Source organism: Cyanistes caeruleus, chromosome 4, assembly GCF_971803275.1.
Source record: "Cyanistes caeruleus chromosome 4, bCyaCae1.hap1.1, whole genome shotgun sequence".
Lineage (NCBI taxonomy): Eukaryota > Metazoa > Chordata > Aves > Passeriformes > Paridae > Cyanistes > Cyanistes caeruleus.
Genome location: NC_141704.1, coordinates 27,125,098 through 27,141,688, shown reverse-complemented (window position 1 = coordinate 27,141,688; position 16,591 = coordinate 27,125,098). Strand labels below are relative to the sequence as shown.

The 16,591-nt window shown below is 36.0% G+C and overlaps 1 long non-coding RNA gene across 1 annotated transcript; it reads left to right on the top strand.

Annotated features, from left to right (window-relative positions):
- Positions 1–11,484: 11,484 nt before the first annotated feature.
- LOC111937128 (uncharacterized) lies at positions 11,485–15,861 on the top strand. Its single transcript, XR_002868445.2, has 4 exons — positions 11,485–11,710; positions 12,540–12,632; positions 14,347–14,464; positions 14,571–15,861. It is a non-coding gene; the product is annotated as an uncharacterized LOC111937128 (long non-coding RNA).
- Positions 15,862–16,591: the final 730 nt, after the last annotated feature.

The following is a 16,591-nucleotide window of genomic DNA, read 5'->3' as shown; positions in this document are numbered from 1 at the left end:
CATATTGAAGAGGTACTTTCTCATCACAGTTTGTAAAACTGCTTTTGAAATGTTTTCAGTGAGGTCTCATTTTACAAGTATCACAGCTTCTTTTTTTGTCACGTGCAGTCAACTGCTCTCCATTTATGCAGAAATAAATGTTACATTGAAGATTGGTATATCATGTATGCATGGTTGGTCTTTTGGTGATCCAGTCTTCCATAACTTGCTATAAATGTGCACTGTAACACTACAGGTGTGCCAGGTGTCATACGTAATGTAAGACTCAAGACACTGGCTCATGACTCAAACAGCCTTTCACACACATTAATGCAATTGTGGAGCAGTCCTACACTTTCTTTCCTGATGGGAATTTGATCAAGCTGACAGTGATGGTCACTATGTCAGAGTGAACAGTAGGCACTGGGGTATATATCTACCAACATAAAACATCTACCAGAGCCTCAGGGTGGTCATGTCCTTCTTATTGGCAGCCATTCCAGCAAAACCAATCTGTTTTGCTGAGTTGTTGCACACTTTGAAATGTCTAACAGACCAAATCCTTATTACCAGCCAAGAGTCAAAAGAGGAATAGGAGCAGCTGATGTAGTATAAAGATCAACATAAATGTGATGTTAAATCTTGTGAGCTCTAACGTTAGCACATTAGCAAGTAGGTTCATGCTAACTGTGCATATGCTGAGATGTTGAATGCAGATTACACATTAACGTATCAGTTGTTGTACAGTGGTGTAACATTTTAGCAGTAGCAAAAAAGCTCTGTAGAAAGTAAGCACTTTCATTGTTTCAGTTACCTCAACAAATCCATACTATTATTCATAACATTAACACAACATATATCACAGACTATGTAAGTCCAATGTGCATTAGAAATAATATTTATACCAATAAGTAAAATACCTCTGCCCCGTGAAATGTAAGACTTATACCAAAATGGTATGAACAAATGAAAACTATAGATCTCTGAAGAAAGCAAATAACCAGATATGTAGACCAAGATGCAGTAAAGAATACAAGCCTCTGCCAAAGAGAAAGATCTAGTGAGCTGATCATCTGCATCACATCCTCTCAACTATAAAAAAAGGAGTTGCCCAGTGACTTGGACTGGCTACTTCACTTTGGCAACTAAGTTTGTTGAATGCTGAGTGTAATGGATAGCACTTACACTTTTTTTTTTCCTATATTTTCTAAGGTGTTGTAACACATTAAGGAAAAAGTCCCTATCTAGTCCAATTTCTCCAGATTTGCTCTGATAGGGTGATGATGCCCATTGTAACATTTCTTATCAGTACAGTAAATCACAGAAAATACTAATTAGAAAAAAGACAATCTGAATCTTTATGTCTTTGTGTGTGTTTCCAGTATGGGTTTCTTATTAACCTGGTCTTATCATTTGCTTAGAAACTCAACCTAAGATAAACAGTGAGTATGTTTCCCTACATGTTTCCCCCAACTCTATATGCACACCACAAATTGTTTTTTTGAGTGGTCTGCTTTGTAAAGCTATGTAAGTATGGACTGATAGGCTGCTGTTATGGGTAACTAGATAAAGGGCAGAGAAATGCCAATGCAAGATGCCACAAAATCATGGATGGAGATAATACAGAGGGCAATTTTTTAACCTTCAGCCTAGAAGAAAGTATGCTAAAAATAAACTACAGCAAACATTGTGAGAAGAGTTTTTACAGGAAAATTACAAAACATGAGTCTTTTTTAATTTTTTTAATATTAGTGTAACAGTCTTCTCCTTCAGGCCTTCTCCCCTTATTCAGTTTTTATAACTTGCAGTTAGTTTAAAATTAAACTATCTTCTAAAGTCTGAGAAAATGTCATTGCATTTGATCTACAAAGCATCCAGCATGCCTCAAAATGCTATATAAATAACATGAAGGTCTATTTGTGTGTTCAACCTCAAGAGATGTCAGAAGGAGCAGAAAGATAATTTTAAAGTTATTTTTACTCTGTTTAGATTTTGCTTTGACTGAGAACAGATGGTGTGTTGTAACTATCTTTTCAAATGAGCTGAATATCTACAGGTTTGAAAGTTTATGGTAAATCTCCTTGTTATACTCTGTATGAAGGAGAGCTATGGAAAGAACTGTGCAAGTGCAGTGTAGTTTCTGCACTAGGTGAATCCTCTGCTGGGGTGTTAAAACATCTTCATTACGCTGCAATGATATGACATGACATGACATGGGGCAACTATACAAGACCACAGTTCTTTAAGGACCCAGAAGTGCAGCTAGCCCTGTTTGTCAAGATAAATGAATGCCAGAGATGAAAAGCCACATGGAAGCCTGTTTTCCAGTTGACAGATTTAAAAGGCTTCCAGTCAAAAAGAGGATTCATGAAGAGTGTAGCTTATTAGCTAGAGGACAGAAGAGACTAGCTGCCCTATTCAAAAGGTTCTAGAAATTGTGTTCTTTTCCCCTTCTCTAGAGGGGATGGGGCTGTTCTCTCTCTTAGCTTGATGGCTGATCAGAGTTATGTGTATTCTGTAGCTGAATTTCTCTGGTACTCAAATCAGGCTTTGACCAGTGAACAAATACTGCACCACAAAGTTTTGAATCAATATGTTTTAACTCAAAGGAGATTAGTCACAGAGGCTGGTTTTCTTGGTTTGTTTCTCTCACTGTGTTTTCTTTACACTCGACACAGAAACAAAGCCTCTTCCAGAAGGAGTTTAGAAAAAACCGAAGTTAGGCTGGTTCAGTCATCCTTGAAGGACTTTCTTCTCTTTCTAAAGAAGGTCATTAGATAACTTGTCACCTTCAGCAGAAGAATGTCCTTTTGGATACCTTTCTGTGTAAACTGCTCCAAGAAATGTGATTTTAAATATTTTGTCAATATTAGAAGACTCAATGAAGCAAAATTCTGTGCATTAAGCTTCAGCCTTGCAAACTGCTGTATCTTTCTGTTCACATTCATAAAAATCTTCAATATTGTCTAAAGAAAAACAAAATTTACACAAATCATTGTAGCATTCGTTGTAGGGTTATGAACACAGAAATATTTCAATATTCCATATAGTCCACAAAAGAGTTGTGTTGTGAGTTTTCCTAGGTGGGGGAGCGGGAAATGACTAGCACTAAAACTGTTATTATTTCAGTGTCCCAGTGATAATAGAAAACTTGAAAACACATTTTAAAAGAAACAGATTTTGTTAGAAGCCTTGTTTGTTGGTTGGCTGGATGGATTCAACTGTACAAGGCTGTTAAATCTTAAAATGAAAGATGAGGTCTTTCAAACATTTGTTATGATCCCTTTTGTAGTGAACATTTAAAGGAAGAAAATGTATCATCAACTCTTACATTTTATGTGACAACTTGAATAAATCTGTTACTTTCTTAAGTAAAAAGTTCTGTAGCAGGAATATGGCTGTTTGCCATGCTGGATTTGACTAGTGCCTGATTACTCTTACCCTGTTTACCTCCAGCAGGAGGCAAAACTTAAAGCTTATGAGAAGCAGGAGGAAAGCAAAAGTACCTGGGAAATCAGCATCAGATTCTACATGACTTCATATAATTTAACCTAATTTCTTAGTTTAGAATTCTTCTCATCTGTGAACAACACATAGTCCCAAAGTTAGGGGCTATAAAAATTGTGTCTGTCTTCTGAGAAGTTCCTCCTCTGTGGATGCCACACAATATTCCTATCATAAACCCCTCCATATGAGGCTTCCTAGTCCTTTTGTGCACAAAAGGCTATTAATCCTTGGTGAATTCAGCAGTTTTTTCCAGAGATCCATAAAGTCAGTGCATGACCATCTGAAATTCTGCAAGTTTTTCTCATGTCTGTACAACTGATTTCACTGTCATTCACTGCACCAAATTGCTAAACACCTATGGTGTAGGCCTCTGTGCATACTCCATTCTACTGTATTTCTCCATTTGAATACATGAACTGCAAACTTTTCACCTGTTTCAACAGGAATCTGAAACATTACAACTACAGAGACATTAGTACTGCTGTAAAATATATATTTAGCAGTTGAACCAAAGCTTTAGAAGAGGAAAAACTGTCTGTGAGACATTTTGTTTTGACTGAACTATTCTCAGATGCCACCTGACAGATAGCAAAACCTTTCTATATCCTGAATATGCTTTGGCAACATGCCTTTTGATTTTCTTCTTTCGTGGTCACAAATATCTGCTGTTTTCTGTCTGTGTAGAGCTCAATTATCTCTCATCCCTCTCTCATTCTGCCTGCAAATTATTCTGCCATTTGATCTTTCCTCACTATGTTTGTTTCCTTCTTGTCTTCTCTTTTCTCTGCTGGGCTTTTGTGTGTGTGTGTTCTTTCCCTTTTTTTTTTTTTTCCCCTTTTTCTCCTTGTTCTATCACTGCAGTCCAGCAAATTTGCTCTTGAATTGTTAGACTTGTAACTATCTCATCCTCTTGCATGCATGCATGCATGGTAAATATCAAAGTCCAAAAGTCTGTGCTGTAAGTATTATTCTGCACCCTTGTATCCTGTATATCTTTAAATGTCAATTTGTTCCACAATCCTTTTTTACCTTCGGTTATGGTTTAACCCCAGACAGGAGCCAAGTACCATGTAGCCACTCACACAACCAGCAGCATCAAAGAGAGAACTGAATCATAAGGGTAAAAGAAAACTTGTTGGTTGAGAAAAAGACAGTTAAATAGGGAGAACAAAAGTCGTGCACACAAGCAAAACAAAACGAGGAATTAATTCACTACTTCCCATGGGCAGGCAGGTATTCAACCATCCCCAGAAGAACAGAGCCCTGTCACATATAATGGTTACTGGGGAAGACAAATGCCTTTACTCTGACTGTCCCCCCCTTCCTTCTTCTTCCCCCCTTTCTATACTGAGTATTCTATACTGTCATAGAGACTATCCCTTAAGTCAGTTTGCATTTCCTGCCCAAAATGTGTCTCCTCTTAACCTCCTGTGAACCCCCAGTCTCCTCCACAACACGGCATCATGAAAAGCAGGAAAGGCCTTGGCTCTGTGTAAGCCCTTCCCAGCAATAAAAGAAACATCTCTTTATTATCAATTCTGGGGTCAGCACGAATCTAAAACACAACCCCGTATGAGCCACTGTATCCCAGCCCAAACCAGTGTATCTTTACTTCCTGAATCTTTACTTTGCTAACCTCTGCCAGATGATACTAAAAATACAAGAAGTCTGTATGTGCTCTCTGAATAAAGACTCTCATGTCACACTGGTTTTTTTACATGAATTTATTTCTGTGGCTTTTCCCCTTCCTTAGGTCACTGCCAGTGTCATCTGTGAGCATCATCTCCTTCCCTTTCCAGCAGACACCTCTGAAGAGGAAAGATAACAACTGGAAAAACTGCCATCTAACTCCCTGTTTTAAGTACTTTTTACACAACTTCACATACCTGTAGAATCATACTGTTGTACTTAACAAAAAATTTTCCTCTTGGTTGGTTGGTAGTCATTTGAAGGTTCAAATTATAAACCAACTCCTTTTTATATGAAAAATTTTAATTGCCTGGTAACGACTGGTAACAGTAGCCAGGCACATATTCAAACTTCATTAATGTAGCTGGTAAGAGGATCAACAAAGAGTTTAGAATGAATTGCAAAATTAAAGATATTCAGTAAGTTACCCAAATGTTTTGGATTGAAATATTTACGCAAATTCAAAGTGACAACAACGAAGCAAGCAAGCAAACAAAGAGAGGATTTCTTCATCTAAAGAGTTCTAATCCAGTAATTATGACATACAATTTGAGTGAAGTCACTGAAAGAGGTTTCACACAAAAACTTTCAGGACTATGTTATTTTTTCTGTATATACATTTTAGTATAAATATCTTAACAAAGCTTAATTTAGCTTCAGATCTTTAACCATAATTTTTCTTTAATTTCAGTTTCCTTGAAACATGACAATTACATCTCAAAATAAAGCCAAAAGTCCAGCAACCACCAGCTTTTATTCACAGTGCTAAGTAATACACAGTCTAGCCATGAAAAGCCTATCATCCATCTCTGTGCTACTTAAAATAGTTCTTTTAGTATTGGAAGTGCTGATTAAAGAGCAAACTTTTAGCAGTGGTATGCAAAGCATTGCTAAATGAAGCCTAATACAAATGCAATCTTTGTGTATATATATGTGTATCATATATGCCTATACACATATATATATATATCACAAACTTTTTTATATATATATTTTAGCTAACACTTGAGATCCATTATAAAATTGATCTCCTTAATGTTAAGTATAAAAGAGGGAAAAAGTGAAATTACCAAAAGTATTGTACTTACTAAGTTTTGAGACTTTAACATTGTTTTTTATTTCTTTAAACCAAATCTATGTCTGGGATGCCATCCTTTTCAAAGAGGAGGAGTAGACTAATTGGGTAATAAAACCAATTATGTACATACAGCTGGATCCTAAGCCTGTCACAATCAAAGTATATGTTTTCATTGATCTTTCACCTGATGAAGGTGTTGTTACTAGGTATCCACAACACTGAAAGAAAGCAGAGTAAAAACAGAGAATTCTTTTCCTTTTTTTCCCCTGTTGCTTAACTGTAACATGACTTTCACTTTATAAAAGTATAAAATTTTTCTTTATAAAGGGGAGGAGAACTTAAGTATTTAAGTTCTTAGAGGCACTGTAACCTCAGCTACTCTTTTCCCTTCTAGTAGTTATAAAGATATTAATAAAATCTGAGAAAAATGTCATGCACTTATGAAAAGAAAACAGTTCCAACTGAAGACTACAGAATATAGTTAGGAGGGATTACACTTTCCAATAACTCTCAGAAACGTTGGAACACGGGCATGACATAGTTCAGGTAAGTTCTGCTTTTGAAAAACTAGTTTTTAAGCATGTATTCTGTACATTACTAACACAATAATTTGAGGTGCAATTGGAAGTGCAAGACTACATGTATCATGTAATTAATTTGTTTTTACCTTGTCATTAAATTTTATTCTGATGGAAATGAACAGAAACAGAAATCTCATTAACAGATTATTTATGCAGAACTATATATTACATATGATTTGATACCTGTGAGGATCTACTAATTTCAGAAGCAATATAAAAGGTTGCAACTTATCTCATGGTTTGATTCATACCTCCTCTACCCATCAGTGTATGTCATGCCTGCTGGCTAGAATCAAGGTACAAACATTTGGAAAAGAAATATATTTGGCAATTAGTAAAACTAATTTTCAATAACTGTACTTAGCAGAATCAGCAAGAAGTTTTCCATAATACGTTTAGTTGGAAATTATTCCTTCACACCAGAAGAATATGTTAAGTGAGTAAGAAATCCTATTTCAGACTGGGGTTTTGCCAGCAACACTGAATTCACACAGAGGAAGATTTTTTTTTGGCATGAAAAGCTGCAATAGTTTTAACTCTCCTCCCAAACACAGACACTCTCATCTTCTTTGCAATTACAGTGAACTTGGACTGTTTGTTCAGTAGCAAGAAAATCTCGCAGCTCATGCCTAAGTGAAAGAGGACTGACATCACAGGTAAAATAGATTCTGATCCTCTAGATATATTAGTCTCTGACAGTATGCTGAAAATCAGTGGCTTTTAAATGTGATAGTACTCATCTGGGTTGGTAAAGTAAGTTGTTAAATCTTCAAGTCTAAAGAAACTTTAAATCCTGAAATTCAAATCATGAGAAATAAAAGCAATTTTTTACTGAGATTCATCACATAACTTTTCAAAAACAAAATGTTTAAGGTTTTTATTTCTCTCTTTAATTCCTTTGGCAGAATATTTTTTTCCAACACTATCATGTCCATTGTTCTTTTCTGTTCGAATTGTACACTCATCTTGACTACAATGATGTGGTTTAGTACCTCTACTAAGATCCTGATAACAGTGCTTTTGAGCATGGAAATAAGAGCAAATGGGTTTGTTTTTTTTCCTGTTTTACAGGCATGTTGTCCAGGAAAAAAAAACAAGAAAAAAGTTTAAAATTCATACCTTTTATTTCATGCAGCTGGTGAGCCTTATCTGAGATTCATTATCTATCCTAGAGAAAGTCATCCCATAAAGTCAATGCTCCAACTTTCTGCCTGATTTGAAGCTAAAAACCACCCATATTTTCACATGGTATTTGCTTAACATTTTTTGAAATGTTCTTTCTTCCACTGAGAGAGAAGGTCAGAGCTGAAATGTTGAGATGGATTTGTTGAAACTTTCATAGAGGAAATGCTGGTCTTATGCAAGGTCAGAATCAGAATTTAATTTGCAAGATCCTGGTGAAGATAGGTAAAATTGTGGGTTCTGAAGGGAGGTTTAGGAAGGGCCTTATTGTTGAAGTACAGTGGAACTTTAATCCTGTTTGTTTTGAACAATGAGTTCATTGGCCTGATACTGACTTCATAAAATATCCAATGAAAAAAATCCAGTGCTGTAATTAAGAAAATCACAGTACATCCCTGCTAGCCTCTCTGTAGAAGCAAAGATTTGTAAGCAAGCTTACAAAAGATTAGTCCAAACAATAAAAACAGAATACTAAAATCTCAAACTACATAGTAGGCCCTTAAATATAACTGCAGAAAATGTCACTTTATCATATCTTCACTACAGGGAAAATCACATCTCCATCTAAAACCATGACATGCCTGGAAAACCACTGTCTTTTCTGTATTACAACAAAAACAATTCCATGGGATTAAACAGGATTAAGAAGCCTATGAGTAAATCTGACTCAATCATCAGTCTAATAGCATATTAAAATTGTTTACGGAGAGAAGGCTAGGAGAGAAAATCAGAAAAAAAAAAAAAGAAAAAAGAAAAAAAAAAGTTAAAACTCTTAAAACTTAAAAGTAGTAATTAAGTTAGTTTCCTACATACCAGCATATCATGAACTGATTCTCACAGGACATCTCAGTCACTTTAAAAAGTTTGTTTGCTCTATCATCTCATAGGAACCATGATGCTTCTATCAGTATCTTGTTTTTGTATCAGCCTCTGTGAAAAGTAATGAATTAGTATTTTTAGGGAGGATTAAACACCACCTAATTGTAAGGTTTTACATTGTAGGGTAATTGTGGACCAATTTGCTTATATATGTATTAAAAAAGGGAATCCTGTGGCAAAGGAGTGTTCTGAGGTCATAAATTAAGTTCCTCTGGGAGATATTTTATTCTGTTACCTCTGTAAGACAATAAAACCAGGCTAAGACATGCTGCACCTAGTGGTACAATATAATAAATATATTCAATATATATACCTCTCCTAACACTATGTGTTCATAAAATTAAAAGTGACCTAGGCCCTCCTGGATTGCCAATCCAATTCTTTCCCATCAAATGCAACCATACCATGTAGTACTTTTGATATAAGTATCTACACTGTTCTAACTTGCAGTTTGACTGTTACTGATAGATCCTCACTACTAAAATTATAAGAATTTTTTTTCTTTCTTTCCAGTACAAATTTATGGTGGAAAAAGTATTTTGAAAGTGACTGGTACAAAGTAAAAGAAAAATATAACTCATTTAAAACATTCATGGAGATTAATACATGTTGAAAGTGTAATACTATATTTGAGGAGAAAGATTCTCCCTCACATAATTAACTGTTGACAAACAGTAACATTTATTGAGCAATCTGAGAGAGCATTCTCCTTACTGAAATAGGGCTTTTCATAGATAACTTTAGTGATCTAAAAAGCTAGTTAGTGTGTTCCTTGGGTGGCTGCAAAAGTGAGGCAAGGCAGAATTAGACTGCATTTTTGTGTTTCTTTTAAACACCTCCCTTAGAATAAGCTTACATGGAAAGTCTCGCTCTTTATAAAAGAAATTCATGCTCCATCCATGGAAACTTTCAAGGCTGGACAGGACTTCCAGACACCTGATCCAGCTGAAGATGCTCCTGTGTATTGCAGGGAGAGTTTGACAAGATGACTTTTAAAGATCCGTTCCAACACAAACTGTTTTTTGGTTCTATGATCAGTCCTCAGAAAAGGAGAGCCTAGTGGACTAACCAAAACTAGAAAGCTATTTTCAAGCAGTTGTATACAGACTGATTGAATCCCACCATCATATACAAGAGGGCATGCAGTGTGTACCACAGCTGGTATGTTCTGTTACACAGGAAAATACAGAAAGCAGAAATTTGTTCTTAAACCCTGGAGGTGATTTAATTACTTTGTGAAACCTATTTCCAATTTAGTTCAATTTCTCCTTAGATGTCAAAACCACTGGAAGTTTGTCTGTAAATGTGTATAGACATTTGAGTCTTGCTCCAGTATACCAGAGGTGAAAGTCTCCTCTTTAGATTTATATATGTGAGAGAAATTCTCAATATACATTAAGGTATGAAACGTCAGGGCCCTGAGAACAACAAGAGGCCTCAGTGATCCTGATCAACCTCCTCTGGAGACACACACCCACATCCTTACAAGCTTCCAGTTGACTTGCCTGGAAGGGGCACTCTTGCTCTAACTCTGGGATCCGAAATATTAATTCCTGTTGCTTATTTCTCTGAAACACTTGAGTAAAACACCTTAAAATGATAAGATTTGTGGCAAGACCATTTTTGATTATATGATGCTTATATCCTTAGTCCACAGTAAGATGCAGCATCCCATAGTCTCAAAAAACCTCACATTTAAAATCCACATGAGAGTTACTGTATTGTGAAATCTGTTCTGAACCAAATCCCTTGGATAGCAGTGTAACATTTCACAGAAAATTTTTATTTGCTTCTCAGTATAGAATTACTCAAGGTATACAAGTTATATATAAACAAAGATGTTATATATAAACACCTTTGTGATGAAAAGGCACTAAAATGTCCCCAGCTAGTTAATTATTTCAGCTGAAAAGAGAGGCTAAATTTGGGATAGGTGGCAGGTGGCAAGGGCCCCAGGAGCTTCCCTTTTCATCTGGCTACCATTTTCATTCTGCAAGAGCATATGAGTGAGAGTGTGTGCTCCAGGGAATCATGTGGAATGAAATAATCCCCAACAGAAATGGAGTGTAATGAGGCTAGCCACTGGGCAGTAAAATATCAGTGTCTGGGAGTTCACCGGTTTTGTGCCTCCATGGAATTCTTCCATAACCTCCAATAAATGGTGTTATGGAAGAATTCCCTTTTCTTTTTAATTTTTTTTTGCCTAAAGACATTCCTCTCTCAGGTTAGACAGATCTCTGCTTGCTTGTCAGTCCCTAATGACTTCACTTGAAGTCACATGAAACAGGAAAGCAGCTTTAGACTCAAATAGAAATGACTAAATTCTTGACTTGGTATCAGGCCATATGCACTTTGGTTTGAGATACATTCATGATCCCAAACAGCCTCAAAGCCTTTGACAATCTTAGACACTGGAACAAGTAGCAGCACAAGGCCTGTGTTTTTATCATCAACATTTCACAAGCTACAGCAGAGAGCAGTCATGTGCAAAATAGCCTGATCAGTGGCAATTCCTGACTGGTGCTGAGGAGCTGCTCAGAAACATGTGATTTGGCCTTAATCAAAGCAATGCTAGGCATCATCCTAAGAATTTCAAAGTAGCCAATAAGCTGAAAGATGTGCTCCTTGTCAGAAGCAAGATTCCAAAGTGGCTTTGTCAGCTGTGTCCATCATTTGCTGTAGGTAGTGAGTGAGCTATCAGGTGGATATGGATTAACACCAAGGGCAAGCAACCCTCGAAATGTCACATGTCAACACACCCTATTTCATGGCCATGGCTCAGAAAGGCAGTTCTGCAGTCATTCTTCAATAACCCGTAAGTATATGCTCACTGCTCAACACAGATCACTGTATCAGTACATATGTGAAGTCTGTTTGCCAGCACAGGTATTTGGTAATCCAGAGGAGTAAATTATACACTTTATTGCTCTGTTAATGAGAAGCCCACAAATAGCTTCACTATTATAGTCACAATTGTAAAAGGAATCATTGCCTTTTCTTCTGAAAAATAATGCAACAGTTTAAGAACTTAATATTGCATTGTGGTTTTTGTTGTTGTACTTGGAATTTTACAGTAAATATTAAAGCTTAATTTAATATAGATTTAAATGTTACTGACAAGAATTATTTCCAGGTGCCCCTTTCTCACAGAATATAACTCTTTAATTACTTGGGGTTTATTGTTTTGGATTTTGCTTTTTCCTGAAGTCGGTCTATCCTTCCTAATTATGAACATATTTTCAATATCAGTTTGTTCATGTTTTATGCTCATCTGCCATTGTTAAATCTCTGCTCTAATGTATAAGTTTGTATGTTGTAGGATGTATATGCCTTACTTAAAAAAAAAATATACTGGAAAGACATTAGAGATATAGCATTGACAGTACTTCCCATCCATCATCTCTTTTGATGCATTGATTAATTAAGGTGCAGAGATACTCCTCATACTGCAGTCTATACTGTGTTCTCCTGCATTGGTGCATAGTGGGCCATTTTGTGTAATATTCTCTCTGTTGTTATAGAAAAATGCTCCGTTTCATTTGCAGGAGAAAATATCTCTAAATTACAGCTCATCATGATGTAAGAATGAGCTCTTTTAATGAATATCACTACATTCAAAAGGAATCCTATTTCTATCTTTGTAGAGAGAACATGAATATACATATGGTGTTTGGCAAATCCAGGAGCCAGACATCTTAACCAGGACAACACAGTGCAGAACTTTCAGCACAGATCATGTAAGTTCATAATTCTTCATTGGCAGTTATGTAGCTCAGCTCTGCAATACACTTGAAGATATCCAACTTTACTATTTTGCAACCAACCTAATCCTTAATGTTCATGAGTCAAAATGTATAAAAGATGTGTTTATTAGCATATTTATTTTTGTATGTCTACTTTGTGAGATCATGTGTGGTTTTTGACATACTCTGTGGAGTGGAAAGGAAAATTATTAGTGAAATGTTATCCCTCTTTGGCCTATCACTAAAATTTTTATTTTCGTATCCATTGCTTCATGTTAGGAACTATATCATTGTTTCTGTCTTTGACTTAAAAGCGCTTTCCTACATGGAAAGTACTAAATGAACCCTTAAAAGTCCTGAACATTTGCAGTTAAATAAAACCACACCTCTTCAACATCAGCCTTTTTTTTCTGTGGTGACAGATGTTGCACATTTATGTTTGGATCAGAAAAAATGTCATATTAAGAAATATTTCCATGTAATTTTCATTTATGTTATTTGAAAACAAGCTTGAATTAACCTGATCAGAAGATTTATACCAAAAAAACATTACTCCCAACTCACTACCCCAAGCCTTGCTAATTCAAAACACTAAATTTCTTTTTGCTAAACAGCAGTCAATGAAGAGGCTAATAAGAGATAAATTCCTTCCTTTTAATGAACACATTTAAGACAAATCAGTCATTATCAGATATTGCATGCTGTGGGTCAGCTGTGAGGATGCTGAACTGCAGTCCAAAAACACTCACAGCACTCTGGTGGTTTTTGTTGTATACTAGACTGCAAACATCTGACAGAATGGCAAACTAAGTATGTTCAAATAAACCAGAAGGAATATCCCCAAAAACTGGCATGCACATTAACCCAAAACAGCTGGCTGTCCAAATGATCACTAATTCGGTTTTCATTATCATTCTCTTATTTTGTTTACTGAAACATTCTTTAGGAATGTTTTTATAGAACCACAGGGGACATGCAGGAGTTATATATTGGAGAAAATTCTATTACCATATCAAGTCCACTCTATTATACTCTTCCCTCCAGGAAAACAAAGCATTTTTCTGGTTTATAATTTTCTTCTCTTTTGCAGTAGGAATTAGATGCTCACTGAAGAAAGACGATTAAATTTTAAGTTTTGTATTTTTTATAAAAACCTGTCTAAATCCTGCTGGTGACAAATGTTCTGCTATCCTGGAGGAAGGAAATCAGCCTGGTGGAAGCATTATAATGCAGTTTTTTGATTACCTAAATAACTAAGATGTTCTCCTTGTCATCTATACACTTTACTTTGTAAACACCAGTAAGTGACATAGTTGAATATACATAGAGAGAATGGCACCTGCCTGTCAGATAAGATTGAAATGTAAACATAGCACCAAGGGAGATGAGGGAGGCTTTGTTGCACCCACTTTAATGTTTTTTGTGCTAATGCAAAGATCAGTGACAAACTTAGCTTGAGGCTAAATAGCCTTTCCATAAAGCCATGTGTAGGACTGTTTTTGGACAAGGTATCACCTCTAGCATGACTGGAGAGTTTTCTTCCTGCAAGTACTTTGTTCATACCTCCCATATTTTGTTCATATGTCTGTCTAGGATGAAGGACCTTGGAGACCTTTATTCTTCAGGACATCACTCTCAGAAGAGTGAGTAATACACAGCAAAGAAACTTATGCTGAATCAATTCAAATTTCTTTCTTCTTCTTTCCAGAAGGACAATTAGATAGGTCTACGGAGTATATTATTTTTTTAAAAACCAATTTTTTCTCAGAAAAAAGAAGAATGAAAGAAAAATAAATTACATATCTGATGATGCTACTTCCAAATCAGTAAGTATATGCTTGACATCATACCTGTTCAGAAATTTGTACTCACCTACATGTTTCCCCAGAAAAAAGTGTGGCTCTGTCTAACCATTCATCTGTTTATTCTTAGTTGAGGATCAATCACTGACCTGGCACTCCAGGACAGGCAGAATAAAGGAAGATAATTATCTGGAGAAAATAAGAGGACTCCAAAGAGAGAAACTATTCAAACATCTCTGCATAGTATCATAATATCAGTGCAGAACATTACTGAGAAAATTCCTTGCGCTGGCCAAGACCCATTTCAGCATGACAAGCAATAAACTGTATAATATTTGAGTTCTAACCTTCTGTAAAAGGCCCCCTCTAATTACCTAGATATGTCAGTGGTAAGTCTTGCTACTCAGAATAAATCTGACATCAACAGATTTCTCCTCCTAATTTTTATTTTAATAAGTAAGCCATACAGCAGCTGTGAAGTTACTGATAATGAATGTTAGGAAATAGGATTACTCAAGTGAGTTAAATCCTTCTGCCTTTTCATTATCTGCTATATAATACTCGAAAGTCATGTCCTGAATAGACACAGAAAAAGTAACTGGAACCTACAAATTTGATCCCTATGTCTCTACCTCAGTCACTAAACAAAGCTCAGTCCATGAGAAAACCTGGGATGACCACAGTATTTATATGTGCTTATGTGCATTGTTTTGTTCAGAAACTCTCCAGCAGGTTGTGGGTGTTTGGATATAAGCATGTTTGTGTGTGTAACATTACTTTATGAAGAGTAGGCTTATCTTGTTTTGACATGATGTGGGCTATTTTTTAGCACCCAGTAACAAATAGCTTGGCACCTAAAACTGCAGGAGGCATTTATGTTTACAGCCCTGAAGAGCTCTTGAGTTACCATGGGGCTAATTTATACACATCTTGAACTGCCAAGCTGCCTTGCCTGTTCCTCCAGTATGCTTTCCCCTGTAAGAGATATGCTGCTATTGGCCTTTTCTTCCCAAGCCTGTGTGAGAATGGCACTGGACTAGATCCACTATAACTTAAAGTTTGACTCCTTGGACAAATAAATTTACAAGGCATAAGGGAAATTCTTTCCAGTAAAACCAGTAACCTTTTTTTCTTGTTAAATTCAGCTGGATTAACTTTTTATCATCAAAGAGATCAGAGAACTACAATGCAAAGTATGCATTCATACTGGTAACTAAAAGTAGGTCAGACATGCAACAAATTACACCAAATTCAGTTTCATAAAAATGCCTCTGTTAGTTACGTATTTATTATAAGGAATGCAGCTCAGTCTGAGAAATTTCTGCCTTAATAAAGTGGTTTTTGTCATTGAATCATACCATGTCTTGATTAAAAACTTGTAGAAAATAAAGATAGCACATAATAAAAAGCTTAAAACCACATTAAAGGCTGATTAAACCTAGTATTTCTAAGTGTAAATGGATCAGTAATTGGAGCTGTTTTGACTGGGATTCCACACAGAAATTTTTATTAAATGTATGAATTAGACTGTGTTATGAACTGTATGCTAGACGTACTTAGGTGTGAAATTGGAACTAATGAGGACAAGTGATCAGTTACCCGAGTCATAAAAAGAAATGGTCACAACCTACCAAAATGTATTTTTACATACTTCATTATGGGTAGTAGTAAAGGAGACAACTAGATCTATACCTACAGAAGAGGACACTACCTCAGAAAGTAAGTATCCAGAAAGCTACCTGAAATCATCAGTGAAGCTCCTTAATGCAACATTTTAGTCTCATATGGGAGCAGAAGGCATTGTCCATGTGAGAGAAGACTGTCAAAGTAAGGAAATAATTTTGACTTAGTAGACAATCTGCCAGGATTGTCTACTGCCAGTGTCTACATCCGGACAAATATGAAAATACTGAAGATAGCTCAAAGAATGGACATAAAAGGGTTCTGGGAATCAGAAAAAGTCTTATTATCTGAAGCTTAAAGAATTCAATCAATTTAGCACATCTGCAGAGGTCAAAGGTGATTTAATCAGAGCACAGATCCTCATTCAAGTAAAAGAGATCTGATAGTGGGAGTGCTCAGAATTGCAGACAAAGACATGAGAATCTCCAACACTTGAAAGATGAACTTGGATGAATTCAAGCTTGGGAA